Here is a 19,190-nt window from a genome sequence, read left to right on the forward strand (position 1 = left end):
TGGATAAAAAATAACACCCAACAAAAACGAATAAAACACCACTCGCATAAAAAAAGCCTTTTTCCGTTAATTGAAAAAAAAAATTTAACTGATAAAATAAATTTATCAGGACCACAAACAAATGATTCAAAATACACAATAATCAAGTTTTTGACCTCCATGACCCACTTGACACAATTCCTTTATCTAAATTAAAAATTGAAAACATTTTTTTCCCTCCAACAGATAAAAATACAATTAATATCTTGAAACAATATCAAAATCTTGACCCAGTAATTAGACAACTAAATCATGGCACAAATACAAAACTAAGCCCGTAAAGGCAAATACCACAATATTAGGAAATAAAACACTCCTCCGATATTTTCGAAAATTTAATAATACAACAATTAATGAAAACACAGACCCTCTAGAATATCACTTAAACGATACTACAGTTCCCTGTCTCCCTTTAAGTATGATTCTAATAGCTTTTAACATTTCACATACACAAAACATTAAAGGACACTCTGGATCAGAGAAAACATATTCAAATTTTACACAAAATTTTTATTTCCCAAATGCACCAATTTGGATAAAAGTACTATGCAATGATTGTAAAGTATGTCAGCTAAATAAACCTTATCCAAATCAAAAACAAATAGCACAAAAACAAGATTTTAAAGGACAAATTTATATTTTAACCAACGTATTTCATTCGATACAAAAGGACCAATTTCACCATCCTCTGAAGGAAACTCCTACCTTATGGTAATTGTTGACGCATTTACACATTATGTAGCACTCAACCCAGTACCAAATTGTAACGCTTATTATGCTTACACAACACTTTATGAACACTGGATAGCCAAATTCGGATTTTAGTTACAGACAACAGTACAGAATTCATACATAATGAAATCATCACACTATGTCATTTATATAACATTAAGCACAAACCGCGTACATCTCATGCACCTTGGACAAACGGTTTAGTCGAAGGTATGAACCGTTCACTACAAGAATATCTTAGATGTATCATCAATGGAAATGATACAAGATACACAGAATGGTCAGCAGATGTAAAATTATCTCACTTAGCATATAATTCACAAATTACGACAACTCTAGGAATGTCACCATACGAAATGGTTTTTAATCAAAAGCCACGTAAACCAATTATGTTTACAGCAAACTCTCATAAAAATACACAAGGTCATTGTCAACCAAATAAAGACTCAATTTGTTATAACCTACCTTTACACACGCATGATGAAGATCATTTTCATCACCCACAAATCCTTAAATTAGCCTCCGGTACACACACCGAATGGATTTTAAATAGAGATAAAAAACACAATGAAATTTACCAAAGAGTGACAAAAAATTGTTACAAAGGCAAAACATTAACGAACAAATAAATTCACGCTTTACACCAGCCTCAGATTTAAAAATTGGAACATTTGTCTTTATACCTAATTTTAATACACAAAAAGGAATTTCTAAAAAATTACAACCCCTTCGTAAAGGACCATACCAAATAATCGCCAAACCCACTGACGTAACATATAAAATCACCGATTCAGACCAAAAAGAAATTGTTCAACATAGAAACAATCTATTGCCTTACTACCCAAAAGAATACGCACTATCGAACAAACTCAATTATATTCTTTCACAGGTTTAAAAGTTATTCAAAATAACCCACATACGAAAAATGAAATAAATGAACAAAATGACATTCACCTTGAAAAACAAAATAAAAAACCAACTACAAACCAAAACAATACAAAAAAGCTAGATCAAAAAATACCTTAAAAAGAAAGGAAAAACAGAAAAATGATAGAAAAATTTATACCACAAGAACAAGTCAAGAAATCAGAACATAGAGAGTCAACACGACTTAGAAATCAACCACAAAAAACTACAAAACATGCATCCCACAATCTAAAATATTAAAGAAAGTTGAATTTCAAAAACAACTTTAATTTTTAAATTAATAATCTTTGCACCTCTGAAACATTTTCAACTTTCATTTTTCAAAAATAACATGCTGAAAAATAACCTGCAGCGATTCTAGTTCAAAATTAGCCAATAGGATTCATTCAATCCGTCACCTTCTATAACTCTAGCACAAACCAATTAGACGACAAATATTAAACTCCAGGCATATCTATAACTATAACTTTACAACCTCCAGGTCAGAAATAAGCAAACCACTCAAACTTGACAACTAAAATAAATACCACCATAATATCATAACCCTCCCTTATCTAATAACGCAATGATCAACAATATTTTCGAAACTCAGACCTCAAAAACCCCCCAATTGTTAAATTAGCCTAAAGTAAAAATACGACCATATAAATTTAGCCTAAAGTACAAAAATCTCAAAAATACCCCAGATCACCTGACAAATAAAAATAAAGTTAAAGAAGACCTCCCAAACACCATAAAATTCGCCCCAAACAACTTTTCACAAAACTCAACCCACTTGTCAAAAAATCAATAAATAATTCGACGACACTTGAAAATTGCCCCAAACAACAAAAAATATTCGACCAAGAAGCCATTTCTTAAATGCTCTTCTCTCGATCAGTCAACACAATTTTCAACATTTTCATAAACTTTTTAACAATACTTAAACTTTTATTCATATTTCTCTTTGATACTTTTGAAGCTTTTATATTAATTTTAATCCTTTTTGCGATATTTTTTAAATGTTCTACTCCCTAGTTGAAATATATCTCCAACTTTCCCAAGTCATTGACCATATTCACAGGTACGAAAACCCAAAATTTATTTAAATGATACGAACCATTTTTAGTAGAACAGATATTTTTTACTATTTAAAATTTTTATAACATTTTTATCATCCCTAATATTGACAATATGCAAACGTATAAAGAAGGCAATCATAACATTCGCCTTAGCAACAATCCTTTTAATTCTTTTTCTTGAAGAATACTACAATAAACATAAATTTTTTCACTAAAAGAAATAAATCAAGAACCCTCAAAAATTGCTAACCAACAATCACACAGTCAGTCTTCACCGACAACATCCCAAGAAAACCCGACAATACCTACAACTACCCAAAACCCCCAAATATCTACACGAATTTCTTTCCAAGATAACCCATATACCCTTGAAGAGAGACACGCTCGCTTATCTGAACCATTAGAACCAGTTCAGCGACAGGCACCTCTAAGTGAACCAACATATAACTTGTACCCAACACTACCACAAGAATTAAGTAGAATAAGAAATTTTATTCAAAACCAAAATACAGTTGAAACAAATAGACAAATTATACAACCACGACAAAATAGAAATGTTGAAACCCCCCGAGTTCATTTTGATATACCCCAATCCCCATCATCAAGTACTCCAGAAAACCCAATTAGCATATTACCGGAATACCCAACACTTCTTTCACAACGTAGCACCTCAAGTATACCCTCAGATTACTTAGGTTCAACACCAACATCTGAACAAATACGTGAAAATCCCTTTAACCCCCAAAACCAAACATCACGACTACCATATTGGACAACACAATCATTCACACAAGGTGAAACAAATTTAATAAATGACCCAATAGATATTTCTACGGATACAACAACATCATCATCACTACCAGAAACATTATCACTACCGTCAACACCATCATTAAGCCAGATTTCACCGACGCCTTTCCCCCCTTTATTTTCCAAATGACCTCGACGCTAGATATCGAGAACAATCATCAACAAATATCCCTTTAAGATTAGATTGGAACACGTTCACAGCACCCCCACCATTATTTGGACAACACCCGGAAAGTAACCGAGTCCACAACTGGGCACTCCATAGACTACAGTATAGACAAGATATCCACGAAGACATTCGTGCCCATACCATCCAAATAATCCAACAAAATAGTCTACAATTAAAATTTGAAATCACGGTTAAACTAAACAACATTGCTCAACATCCTTACCCATTAAACCCACCAAATATAACAGCTCAATCGCTACCACCACCATTTATAACAACTGAAGTAACATATAAATACGACAGATATACCAAAAAGACAATTGGTTACATCACATTTTATAACCCGTACTCAGGATTATCATACACATGTATATTCTAAAAATATTGATATTTCTCCAACTCCTTTTTCTAATAATCTCCGATCAGAACATAAATCCTTCTCCCCGCATAGGACCCCAAGACTTATTAGTACACATTATGATTGTGAAGAAAATGAACAAAAAACGCTACACAAATATGGAACAAATCAAGTATCACAATGCGGAACCACAGGCTATAGAAACTACAAATGTAATAGCGACACTACATTCAAAAGCCCGAGAAACAACAGTCATAGGATATAAATTTACAGCAACGTTTTCCGAAAAGAAAGTACATTGTTCACAAGTTTCAAACGTAAATAAAAACCGACTTGACCACGAATCATTCTACCAAAGTAATATAGAACGACTTCTACATCTAAATCCCGATGATTGCAAAAACGAGCTACTCAGATTAAACATCACAAGAAATAAAAAACACCGACAGAAAAATAGTATATTTTCAAGTCTTTGCCGATTCTGTAAAACAAGCACAACTTGAAAGATATCAAGGACATATAAAACTAGATGAAAAATTCCCATACAACGGCGCACACGGAAGATTAACTTATGACATACACGATAAGCACTGGATACCACACATTGGTATAAATAAACCATCAAACTGCAAAGCAGACACAAAAAATAAAGGATATCAAGAAATAATGTTTTTCGATTGGAAAATACAACTCGAAAAAATACAACTCACGTGCGATTTATCTGACAACACAATGATCTATCAAGGAATTAGACTACCTTGTAAAAACGATCAAGGTTATTGTGATCCTACAACACGGACACAAGCAACAATTGTTTGGTTCCCCGAAGACACATGTACAACATTTCAAGTAGCAAAAATACACGCTCGAATGATAAAATTTCACGAAAAATATTTTATACAATCAATTCCATATGAACAAGTCCATCCATCACGAAAACAAAGTACTGATTTTCGAAATATCCATAATATAGAAAGTAAATTAACACGTTTTCAAATATATCAAGAAACAGAAATCGCATGCAAATACAGAACCCCACTTCACAAAACACAATATTCTGAAATATTAGTTGAATACGAAAAAGGTTTCGACATGACCACTGGAAAAATAAAAATTGACCCTTATGCCACAGGTCATCCTCTAAACGAAGGAACATCATACATACCAGTTCATTTTCAAAAAAATACAGGTCAACCTGGTGGAGATTTAAAGCCCCAAGACGATCAAAGTACACGTTTACAAGAACACAAAACAAAGTAATGAATTTAGAAATATTTATGATATAGAAAATAAATTAACACGTTTCCAAATCTATCAAGAAGCAGAATTTGCATGTAAATACAGAAATCCACTTTATAAAACACAATACTCTGAAATACTTGTCGAATACGAAAAAGGTTTCGACATGACCACTGGAAAAATAAAATTTGAACCTTATGCCACAAGTCATCCTATAAATGAGGGGACATCATATATACCAGTTAACTTTCAAAAAAGTAATGGTCAACCTGGTGGACATCTAAAGCCACATGACACTAGAAGCACACGTTTACAAGAACTATCACTAATGAATAATTCTTATTTTGGTAATATCCACTATGATATCCATTTAGATATGAAGTTAGAATACACGATTAGTCGAATTTTTCAAGAAATGTCACTCTCCAAATTAGAAACACTTCACCAACTATGCGAATTAGAAAGGACACAAATCCTACAATCACTTGCACTAGCAGTGTTAAAAATACCCTACGCAGGATATTTACTATCAGGAAATAGATCAAATTTTCTAGACTACGAAGGAAACATTTTATGGTTTTATACTTGTACCAAAAAAGTGTCACCACTATATGTTTTTGAAGATAAAAGATGCTATAAAAGAATCCCTATCTTTTATAAAAAATAAAGTACATTTTGTTGACACACTTTCAAGACGAACATATTTTTGGGATACCGCAGTCCCATGTGGATCAGAAAATAGCCACAATGTAGTACAATTGAACCCTGATGAAGATAAATATTATCTTCTTACCCCATACCCCACGTTAATGCAATCACTCAAAAAATTTTCACCCGAAAGCATCAGAGCTATTGCTCGTAACCCAAATATTGATTTACAATCAATTGGAATATATTCAAAATCCGATATCCAACACCACATTAGAACACAACAATTCCAGGAATTATTAACACAAATGGACACTATACAAAGACAACCAATTGACCAAAACTTACACAAACTTGCCGAAACCGCAGGATTTGCAGATATCTATACACAAGATTATAGCGGATATTTTAAAGACATTAAAGACTATATATATCTAAACGGTGAAAAATACAGACCACAAGATATTTCACCTATAAATATTTTTAGCTTTGTTACACTAAAAAATGAAATTCTCGATTTTCTAGGATGGCCCTATTACATCTTAGAAAAATTAACTATCCTATACGCAATGTTTAACTTTATAGGATTTCTTTTTTCACTTTTAAAAGGAGTTTATAGCACATGCGCTATACACACACAAGTAAATAGACAAGCAAGTGTAGCACGCATACTATTTGCAGGATTTTTTGGAATTTTTTTATCATCATTTAACAAAATTCTTCTAGACGCACAAATCAAAGAATATAATACAAAAATAGCGACAACACAGAACACATACAACGAAGAACATAATAACATAGAAGTAACACCTACAGCATCACAGTTGCCACCCCTACCATATAACCATCCATTATCTTTAGTCCCACGTAATTTCCGAAGCCTAGCAATAACACATAACCCAAATTTTAGACCAAACATATCGCAAAGTCCCATACAACATATAATGACACATCATTCACAAGATGATAATACATAAGAACAAATTATAGAACAACCCATACCACCGCTTTTCAGTCTCAAAATAATAATTTTTTTGCCCACGATGAGCCGACAACTTGGATCCCTACACCGCTCAAACTCCCATCCAACCAACCTCAACACTCCAATCACAATAATCCCACTTTTTGCTTTCCCGCCACCCGATTTTCCAACTATTAATATAACATCAAGCATGAATTCGGATACTAATTCAAATACTTCAGTTTTATACTCCATTTCACAACTTAATAACCCTAATATAGAAACCCTGACGAATTTGCAGACTCCGAACCATCTCCATCCAATAATTTTCAAACCAACTCCTCAGTTTTTTCAAAGCCCCCTTTTCAACCGATCCCACTCAATAATCCACTCCCGTCCGTTTCTACTCCCTCTTATGCTTCACAAGTAACCCTAACCTATTCTCCATTTCATTCCGACCGATCATCTAATTCTCCCGATACTCCCCAAATCTCCCAAGAACTCGATAATTTTATCACCCTACAACAACAGCTAATACACCCTAACACCCTCAATATAAATCAAATTTCATCCACAATAGAATCCTCAAACCCACCTACTCCTACACCCTCCTCAGCCTATACTGCATCGTTAGCACAATCATCCACATCCACCGAATCATCAAGTAGCAATCACCGAGCTTATCGCACTTTCAAAAGAAAATTCCCAAACCATCCGTTCCCGACCAAACCAGGAACAGCCTGCGAGTATATTAATCATCCACACCACACCAACACGAAAGATTTTCTAGCAATCACCTTACCTTCATTCCCACAATATACTTTAAACACACCTAACGACACTAACGACACACGTAGTTTTGTAGATGAACATGTTTTAATGCCTACACTTCATTGGACAACATATTACCATTTTACTAATCCCCTTTGCCTGCCATTATCTAATACTCATAACGATATAGAAAAGAATAAAGATATGCTGTATCGACTCACCACACCACTAACACATAGACAATTTACTTATATAGGATATAAAAAATCACTAAAAACATTCACTGCACCCCGAGCTAACGAATTTACAATAGAATATTACGACCATAATATCATCCGAACTAATCAAGACCAATTTTTAGATGACGACCGCTTCGCTAACCCACAATTAACAGAAAAATTCTTCATCAAAACATCATATATATTCACACTCAATATTTTTGATAGAAAATATGATCACATCATTTCTGAAGCACTAACTGATATGCAAGCTTACGAAAGTTTTAAAGAAAAATTTCAATTATTTTCACTAACCTTTCACTTCCTTGCACCACATGAACGCGATTTGCACTGTTCAAACGACATTATGTTACGCACTAAACAAACTCACACATATACATACTATCGCTTCATACAAAATCATTTTGATCTACATACTCCATCAAGACAACCACACCATCGTTTTCAGTTTCTTAACTCGAAGTACACTTCACCAATTTTTCTAAATTTCACCTATTGCATCAAAATACTAACCTCCACGGCATCCTCCGCAATTATGACCCAATAACACAAATGTATATATTTTGTCCCATCACGAAGACCTTTAATGCCGAAGAATCCAGACCCTTCCATATCCCACATGAATTTATCCAACCTATAGAAATCCCTATATTAGAATTTATTCACAATACTAAATACAATCACAAAATATATAATCTCATTCAGAACACACCTTATGACTTTGCAGTAGGCACCGAAGAACTAAAAACTATTAAAGCACTTCAATTGCTTTGGCCACTGCTCCAAACTAAAAACATCATTCGCATACTAGCAAAATTACTAAAAAATTCAGACATGATACACGACATCTTCCCCACGGTTTTTTCCCAGACGATTAACAGGTAAGTATAATTTACAAATATTCTTCCCTAATAAATTTAAGTTAATATTAACCATTATTTACTCATGTTTTTTTTTTAGATTTTTAGTCTTCATATCACGATCATCTGCAAAAAACAGAAAAGAAAAATAAAAAAAAAAAACTTGTTAAAATTATTCTAAACTTCATTAATATTTTCCACAAGATAATCTGATAAAATTTATACCAAATGTAGTAAATTAATTTATAAATTATTCCCCCATAAAGCAGTAAATTTAAATATGATGAAAATTTATAACTTTAAATTTCCCCCAAAAACACAAGCAGTAAAATTGAAATTCTATGTAATAAATTGATAAAATGAAAATGCAGTACTAACCTTTTGATATTTTCATTCATTTGCACAGGAATTCTATCCAAACTCGCACAGCTCGCCCACGAAGAATTGTTTAAATAATGAATTTCAGTTTCAAGTTTTCACACTCAACAACTCTAACACACGATAACTAGTTTCAAACTTTCCTTTAACCCGGTTGGAAAGGAATTATATACTAAACCAAACCAACCAACGCAGCTTACTAAACACCACAAATCATAAAATAACAGCATGACTAAGAAAAGAAAACCAACGGTACCCAAACCGAATTAACCCAGTTTAAAACTGGATAATTTATTCTTTTGAAGACTATTATAAAGTCTAAGAAAGAAGTAATAAAACACAAAAAAGTCGAAAAACAAACCCATAACAAAAACAATTTGACTTTTGAAAAAAGGACACAACCAAAGGAACATAAGAAAGACCAACACAAACCCAACATAAAACGTTATCACATAACAGGACCTCTTAAAGAAACCGCACGAAATCATACTCCCATTCCTAGCCTAACCCACCAGAGAACGACGTCCTGGGCATGCTTATAGCCGGCCTAACCCACCGCGCTACATCCACGCTTTGTGAGCACACTTCAATTTTTAATAAGAGGTACTCAAGGGTGAGTAACTCTTCAAAATAACCGAACTAAAACAAAATGCTTTTGTGAAAACAACTAACTAAATTCATAATTAAAAAACTGAACTAATAAAAATTTTATAAAATGTAAATCATACCTTGCAGTATATAGATCAGCACACAACAACAAAGACGAACATCCAAAGACAAAATGACCCCACTACACTCGAACAAGAATGGCTAACCACAACCGATATGCCGTCCACAATCACAACTCAAAGGATTTAGAGTACGACTTGACTTCGCAGAAAAGGACTTCATTGAACTAGACCAATGACCACCTCGATGTTCAAGTATACGTACAGATCCGAGTTACAAGGCATCCCCTCCACGCACAATCTCCACGCCATTCCCAATCGAGGTTGAACAAAAAACAAGTTCTCTACATAATACAGAAAAACCCGTCATAGCAAACCATTTTGAAATCAGATTGATTTCGTTGGGAAACACAGTCGTTGTCACAAGAATACACAACGATTGATGCCCCTAACTCCAGCGTCCTGGAACTTCTCTAACAAGAGGAACCGGACAAGAATACGATGTTCGTCAAATACCAACGTTCATCATCCATCCTTTGAATTGCAGAAAGATAATTCTATAAAACTCTGTAAAACCCGGATGGGTGGAACCTGATCTAAACTATATTTTATGATTGGATAAATTAGATATTTTACCACTGTAAAGTATTTAATATTAACCAATCATGATCCATCTAACTAACAACCCACTTATTTGTAAGTGCTGAAATTACTTGTAATTTCAGCACCAAAGAGATTTGAATTTAACTTAGAAAATAGTTGCCTCTCCAAGAGAACTTCAGCTGCCGCAATAAGCCAGTATACTCTAGATCTATTGAGCCTAGCAGATATTAGTTAAACACCGTGAGACTAGTAGATATAAGAGTAAGATTAGGATCGGTATTAGACTAAGAAGTTGCACGAATCTATCCGGCCGAAAATAAGATAGCGTGACGAGCAGACGGTGTACCCTATCCGAAATTACTCTATGAGTTAACCACATCGGACCTAACTCATTTTGTTGAATGAAAAAAAAAACAATGTACAAAACGCGCGATAGAATGAGGGAATTCTTTGTTTGCTGCAAATACCTATAGAGATACCACCATTTTATTTACTAATTTTTGTCTATTGTTTTGGTGGTTCTCATCTAAAACTTGAAGACTCCTTGTTTTAAAAAAAAGTGTACAAAAGATACGTTTTCTACATCATTTTTTTCAGATAACCTCTTTTTTCACAATTTTCCAGAGAAAAAAAGTTATGCGAAAAATGTCTTCCATACATAGCACCATATATGTTGCGACGTATGATTTGCATAGTGAAAATTTTTCATATCTTACCAACAGCTTGCATAACGATGAAAAATCATTTTGTTACTAATTTAAATTGCCCAAAAAGCTATTTTAAGGGTTTTCGAAACAAATGTATGTGTGCGACGCATGATAAGCCATGCGTATAATGTGTATGGTTGCGCATTATTTTCTATGGTGGGCAACCCGGGTATATATATGTATATTTGTGGGGAGTCTTCTGTGTTGGCTCCAGACTATACTGAGGTCAGATAGAAGAAAAACTCATCAGATATAAAAAACGTTCGAATGGTGGTCGTATACTAATTAGTTAGTTAGTCGCATTTTAGCAACAGGGTACTTTTGTGGCCCTGTTTGTTCATTCGTTTTTTTATTAATTTTCTCAATTTGTTCTTTTTCAACGACTGCATCTTCTCTATCATCGGTTGAAGCCTCATATCCAATCTCAGTCTCTAACCCCAACACTTTAATCATAATTGCTCTTAAATTTTGCGTGCTAAAATATTATGCTTTTAAATTTTGAGTCCTAAAATATTATGCTTTTAAATTTTGAGTCCTGAAAGAACTTCGATGGGTACTCTGATAACACGCAAGAGCTGATTATCCTGTTGAGCAAACTGGTAAGACTATACCGGCGTTAGTTCTCTCGTGATCAATAAACTGCCAGACAGCTAGAACATGTGATTCTGCATTAGAAATTTCAGCGATTAAATAAATTTCAGAGCTGAGAACAAGGATAAGACACAAAGAACACCCGAGAAGACTGTACGTGAGTACACAACCCTGCAAGCTGCGAAAAAGGATAGAGCTGAAAACAGTGGTCCAAACTATTCAAACAAATCAAAAGCCCAGAAAGCAAGGATGCTTTAAGTGTGAGTATTTCAGATATTTTGCAGGTGGCTGCAAGAGGTGACACCAGATTTTTTAGTTGTCGAGCAGCAAATAAAATGAAAGCGACCTTGATGTTTTGTTATATGCAGCTCTTAGCTTGTAATGCAAGACATGGTTTTTTTTGCTTTGAGAAGGCACAGATTGAGAGCAAGTTGTAAGTGGAAATTAAGATTAGAGACTATACCAAGATGATGTTAGGAGCTGCAATTTCCACGATGAGCTATTTCTTTTTCACTATTGTGCAATCCTGATGAGTCTCACAGACTTTCTTTTCTCTAGTTTTAGAACCTCAAAGAATGCTCGTAGAATTTGTACCATGTAAACGAAATTGAAATATTTGAGTCTGAATTTGGAATTCATAAAACATCTTTTCCAGGTAAACACAAACATCTCCCAAATTTTGCCATTCAGACTAAAATTGAGCGAAGAGCGAAACAAACGATGAACTTTACATTAGACGGTTACACAAAAATACCTAATTACCACGCGCGCAGGGGCTAACTAATCTTGGAATATTTTTGTTCCTACTATCGAAGAAAGTGAGGAATATGTTTTCTCGCTCGGGGCTGTTATTTATACTCCCAATTACCAATTTTAGCAGAAAATTTGGACATAGTATGGATCCACGTGGTATTTTTTGACTGCCGAGCAACCAGCACTCAGTAAAATGAGAAAATAATCGATACTTTTAGAAAAATTATAATTAATTATAAGCGCCAACTTCAGATGTTTAAACGATTTATAATCTATTATAATGATAACATTTTTGGCGACAATTTAATGAATTAAAATCAATTATAATTGACTATAATTTTTCCGAAAATCTCTTATAATCTCTTATAATCTATTATAATCTATTATAATAGATTATAATCCCTTTTTCTAACAAAATATTATTTTACAAGAAAAATGAAATATAATGGATTATAATTTAACTATTCTGCATGAAAACACAGTAAAAATCAGTATAAAGTAAGAAATCAGTAAAATAGGGGCGGATATGAGATTTTCTCGACGGGTGGAGGCGGATTTTCAAAAAGTTGCCAAAAAAAATTTCGACTTTTTGTTGGAAAAATTTCACCAAAAAATCGCGTTTTTTTTGGCGCGCGCTCCCACTCAAAATTAGTTTTTATTGGCACCAAAGGCCAAAATGTCTGTCGCCAAATATGGATATCTCAAAACAGTACAAAAAGGGAACCCTTTGGGTAGACAAGGGGTCGAATCCCTGAAAAAAGGCGTCCCCTTTAGTAACATTATAATCTACTTTTAATCGATTATAATCAATTTTTTTTGAAATTTATGGAGAGGGACAATAAAAATCCATTATAATCTATTATTGTTAGATTATAATATACAATATACAATATCTGAAAGCTGTATATTTTTTACATTTGGACTTGACCTTCTTCCTGAGCCTGAAACCGGTTGCCTTGTTCAGCACTTTTGAAAAGCTGGCTTCAAAACGTAATGCTTCAAAGATTTGTCAGCCATTAGTCTCAACCTAGAATCCCTCGGATTTAGGGATTAAATCTCTTACTGTTCGAGTCATTGGATTGCGTATAATGTGTATCCGGGATGTAAATATGGAAACATTTTTTTATCAAAAAAGCCGATTAGTGAACTTAAAAATGATGAAAAAACTACAAAAAATGATCTCATTGGTGATGTATATGGTTGTGAAGGGACTCCTCCTGCATACAACTCTCGGTTCAAATCGCACTTGCGGTGAAATCTGCACTCTGAGCCATTGCAACATCGCCATCGCTAAAAATAAGCTCATGTCTAGGTGAGTTTTTGTTCAATCAATAAGCAGTCTCCGAGTTAACGAAAATTACGGAATATTTGTGCTCGGGGTGGTCGGGGTTTTTTTTCTTCAGACAAATTTCAACTTTTCATTTAGCCATTTTTGACGGAATTTTTTATATCACTCGAAAGCTATTGTTGTTATTTGAAAATATATTTCACCTGTGGTAATTTTTCATAAAATTATGGGGGTTTAAGTATTGCCATTTTGGCCAATTTGGGACAATTAACGCGCAAAATATTTCGCGCTATTAACGCGTGGGCGGAGAAATAATCCGTCTTAAAATCGTTCCAAATTTTTTGGAAGAAGTTTTTTGCCATAATTGATTTGTTACAAGGAGCAAAATCTAGCCTTTTGTGTTTTATATGGCGTGTGGGGGGTTGATTATCATGAAAATTTTCAAATTTTAGAAAAAAACTTTTTTTCATTTTATTTTTTTACATTTAATTTTTTGATGTGATTACTGCTCAATAAAACCTTAAAAGGCAGTTGGAATATTCAGGGCTTCGCCCTGATACGAGCAGTCTTGTTTACTTTTTTTACTGAGTGCGGGAATTTTGCTTGCCATTGCTCAATTAAGTCTGATGGTTTTATTGCGCGTAAAATTCATGCGAAATTTCTCGCAATCATAATCGTTCCAAATTTGGATAAGGTAAGCTAATGAGGCATAATAACTCAAATCAAACTGCAGTCCTTTATACTTGATGTGGTCGTCAAAAATTTGTATTTTAGCCAGTTTTTATTTAGCAAAAGCTATTTTAGACGTGTTAAGGGGAAATCTGAATATTCAGGGCTTTGCTATGATATACGAGCAGCCTCGGTTTGCTTAAAAACAAATCCAAAACTAATTGTTTCGAAAAAAATGAAATGCAGCTCTGACTGTTCCAAACTAACTTGACGTCTGCTGTAACTTTCAAAAAAATCTTTCAACTGCTTCAAAACAATGAACCACTTTTAAAAATTCTTTTGTTTTTTTTATCCCCCGCGGTTTTTGATTTTTATACCACACGTTATGTCGAATTTATAATAATTAAGTCAAAGGATTGATGACTTGTATAGTTTTCTATTTTCCTTGTTGGCCTGCCTGTTGGCATTTGCATCGGTAGTTATAGTGCATGTAAAAGATTGCAGTTATTTTGTTACCTTAATTATTTCTTTTGCAATAAGATGGTTTTTGCAGAGTTTTCAACAAAACAAAACTTGACCTATCTTTCCCCTAACGAGTCATCTATTTCGTTGAATAAGTGTATATAAATGTGAGTTGGTGTGCTTATTGACACGTGGCTTCGTTTTTACGCCCTCAATTTTGATTGCGCTTCAGTTTGTCCCAACCGCCAAACAGAAAAAGAAAAGTAGCGGGCGGTACTCATCCTTATTTGACGAGGACACTAAAAACGAGAGTGCTCGTATCAGGGCGAAGCCCTGTATGTTCAAGACTGCGTTTTTAAGTCTATGAAGCAGTAATTACGTGAAAAAATTAAATGTAATAGAATAAAACGAAATGTTTTTTTTTCGGTTAATTTGAGATTTTTTGTGAAAATCATCCCCCACGCGTCATATAAAGTACAAATGGATAAATTACGCTCCTAGTATCAAATCAGCTTCCTTTAATCATTTTCGAAGGATTCCATCGAAGACGGATTAAATCTCAGCTTACGCGTTAATAGCGCGAAATGTATCGAGCGTTAATTGTCCCAAATTGCCCAAAATGGCAACCTTTAAACCCCATAACTTTACAAAAAGGGATCACATTTAAATTATTTCTTGAAATTTATTTTCAAAACTACAATAAATTTTGAATTATATATGAAAAGTTGTTAAAAATGGCTAGTTAGAAAGTCGAAAAGTGTCTGAAGTAGAAAAAAAACACACCGAGCATAACTATTTCGTTACTTTTGTTACGAAAGCCGGAACAATAAAATCATATAGTTCAAACTCACCGATACAGCTATTATTATCTAGGAAAAAAAACAAGTTTTGAAACAAACACAATTTACCTGCGGCCATTTTCAAGGATGCGTAGTGGAACAAAATGTAAATGTGGCGGAACAAATTTAATTTCCTAAGGTTTTCAAAGGAACAAACATAACAAAAATTATTTTAAAAAGCTACTTTTTTGCTCTGGAAAAAAAGCTCTCCTCATTTTAGCGCAAATACTAAAATTACACGCAGTTTTTAAACGTAATTTATCATTGTTGTGAACCTGACTGGGAAAAGTATGGGAAAAAAATTCGTCCTCAGCTACAAAATTTTCCCCTGTCTTAAAATTTTAATATGATCTATAGAGAATTTCTACTATCTTGCAGCAATCTTATCTCTTATAAAGATAGCAACTTTTCCTCAAAAATTGACACATTTAAAAAAATTGTCAAAAACCTTTTGAAAGAACGGCTAGTTATTGAAAAAAAAATTCTTAAAATCAACAAAAGGCTCTAGAAACAAACAGGGTGGATGGGTGTGAACGGGGCGTGTAAATATGGAGGGGTGGGAATGTAAACAAGGATGTGTAAGCGGGGAGCGGAGGGGGTGTCAACTGTTACCTTGTAAATTTTTGAATAAACTGCGCTGCCTTTGAATATACTGCGCTGTGTTCAGAATAATTTACAAAAAAAATAACAACCCAATATAGGTGATTATAATCGATTAAAATTGATTTTTCTTGATTTGGCAAAAAATAAGATTGTAATCCCTCTTTAATCGATTATAATCGAATATTTTTGAAATTTATAGAGTCTCGGTAATCCAATATAGTCAGTGGCGTGCGAAAAAAGATTTTTTGTAAGGGGGGGGGGGGGCGATTTTCTCAAAAATTGGCAGACCATTTTTTGGCGACCTATTTGATTTTCCGAGCTCTCCGAAAATACTATAAGAACCATATTTTGTGAACAATTTTCTGCGCCGCAGTCAAATTTTTGAAAAAAAAACAGGCCAAAAAACTCCCCCTCAAAATTAGTTTAAAAAATGAGAATCTGAAATTTTAATGAGAAAAAAATGAGAACCAAAAATTGAAATCGAAGTAATTACTTTCAAAGCCAAAGTAAGTCTTGCTGTATCTGATATAATATGTATTAACGAAAAACGACTGTTTAATTTTGAATAATATACTGCACTGTGTAGGAATTTTTCAGAATAAACTAAGAAAAAATTGATTATGATTCATTATAATCGATTAAAAATTTTAAGGTCAGTCAGCCAAAAATGGATGTCTCGAGTTAGTACAAAGGCGGACACTTCAGATCGGTAATGGGGTCGAACCCCTGAGGGAGAAGAGTACGTCCCCCGCCCCCAAACCCGCAACCCCCCAAACCCGCAACCCCCCAAACCCGCAACCCCCCACCCCCACCCCCACCCCCACCCCCCCCCCCCCCCCCAAATCTACTGGTGCTACCTGCATCAGTGAACCATAACAAGTTTCGAGTTCAGACAGCTCATTTGTTAGGGCGGAGGAAAACTTGTGCTTTGCGTGAACTTTTCGAAAAAGCATGCTTTTTTGTTAGTTCACAAGGGCCCAAATGGAGGTGAAATCCTTCAGATCAGATCCGTACCAGCATAATGAATTGTTGCAGAAGTTGATGCAATCGTGCGCGTTGGCAGCCATGTTTAACTTGGAGGAGTAATATTTAATTATTATTTTGTTCATTAGATTCGATAACCGATGATTTTAAATCTCGCTATTCAACAGACGAAAAATTGGCAGACGCGTTTTCCTCTCCAAAATCACCTGTCATTTCTAATACTACTTACCTGAAGAAGCTTGCAGCATATCATTTCTTATCAGGTGAACTTGTTTGATCGGTACTACTCGATGAAAGCATTGACTCCCGGTACTACTCGATGAAAGCAGTTGGGTGTCGTTAAATGGAGGAGTAAGATCCCTTTTTGATCAAGCAAAATGAAATTTCAGTCTGAACTCCAATCCTCAGTCTGATCGAAGTGACATGCCGATCAGAATTGTAATCTGAAGACTGGGGGTCCAACAATCAGTCCAACAAACCTCGGAGGTCACCATAATTTAGTTGCATTTGTGTTCTTGTGTTCCGCCAAAAAAATTCACCCGAACCGCCTCAAAATTTTTTTGTGTCAAACAATTGAAACTCTGACCTGCGAGGGCAGTATGCGACAAAAATTGTTTGGGGAAAAACAATCCAAAATATGCCAAATAACCCATGAAAGTATAGCTGCAAACATTGAATTCGAAATAAGTTCTATGGATATCTAAAGAGAGCTTAGATAATCACTTTGGTCGACCTAAAAATTATTGATACAAAAAATATGAATTCCTCAAAACGGTCTTTGATCTGACTCTAGAGACAGTACCAGATCAAACCTTAGAGACGAGACATTTTTTCCAAACTAGCGGACCAGATATATCAATCGAGACTGACGGAAATTACGAAACATTTTTTCTTCCGATATCAATTTGGTATACCAATTTTTTTTTGCTTTTCAACTCAAAAACTTTCTTTGTGAACAACCTGAAAAATGCAAAAGGGAAGAAAAACGAGCAGACTTGATGCTATTAATTTCGAATAACTTAACGGAAAAATTGTGCTGGTCTGTGAGATTTTTTTGGATAACAATTTCGACGGTTTAACGAACTACTTTTTAATAGTATGTATAAAAACTGGAATTTCTAAGCTGAAAAATAAAATTCTTACCTGCAATCTGACAATTATGAGAGTTTGAAATACAACGCAGAACTTATTGTTCTGCTATATTTTTGGTTGATTAAAAGCGTATCCATTTTAATCACCTCTGTGTTTGCAATGGTTTTTTACCCATTTGCTTTCATTAGGGGGATAAGCAACAATTACTATGGCTGCTGCGTCACTTTTTGACGAACCAATTATAAAAAGTAAAAAAATGCATGTTCAATTTGTTTATCTGTTCAGGCAATTGTGTCACTAATACGAATAACAAAAAAAGCGGAAAAAAATCTGCAGACGAATTTTTCAGAAAGTGAACTGCAATAGACGTACCTGTTTGCATAAATTCAAATAGGAAAGCAAATACGAAAAAAAACTAGGCAACTGGTTAATTGGAATTCAAATCACATCCTTGCAATTGCTAGTGAAGTTCTTGAAATGAGCTCTCAAGAGACTATTTTACACGTCTGAAAAACGAAACCTTTGCCCCTGACGTAACCATTAAATTATATTGGACGCTGTGACCAAAGATAATTCACATAAATTTGGTAACGATTTGAAATTTGGTAACGATTTCTCAGTTCAGAAACTAATTTATGATAATTGATCTCAGTTGATTTTTTCTCTCTCAAATTTCTTTTTTTTAGATCTGCAGCATCAAAATACTGTTTACAAGATACTGAACAAAATATTTTCATCA

The 19,190-nt window shown here is 34.2% G+C and overlaps 1 protein-coding gene across 3 annotated transcripts in view; it reads right to left on the reverse strand.

Moving 5' to 3' along the window:
* The window catches only part of LOC134854188 (uncharacterized), a 39,982-nt gene extending 21,080 nt beyond the window's left edge, over window positions 1–18,902 (reverse strand). The window contains exon 1 of one of the 3 annotated variants that reach the window (XM_063870341.1): window positions 18,824–18,902. The gene's annotated coding sequence lies outside the window, so the exon portion shown is untranslated. Of the gene's footprint in view, window positions 1–18,502; window positions 18,762–18,823 lie in introns of those variants that run through there. The other 2 variants (XM_063870343.1, XM_063870340.1) reach the window with 2 other exon arrangements.
* Window positions 18,903–19,190: the final 288 nt, after the last annotated feature.

Source organism: Symsagittifera roscoffensis, chromosome 9, assembly GCF_963678635.1.
Source record: "Symsagittifera roscoffensis chromosome 9, txSymRosc1.1, whole genome shotgun sequence".
NCBI lineage: Eukaryota > Metazoa > Xenacoelomorpha > Acoela > Convolutidae > Symsagittifera > Symsagittifera roscoffensis.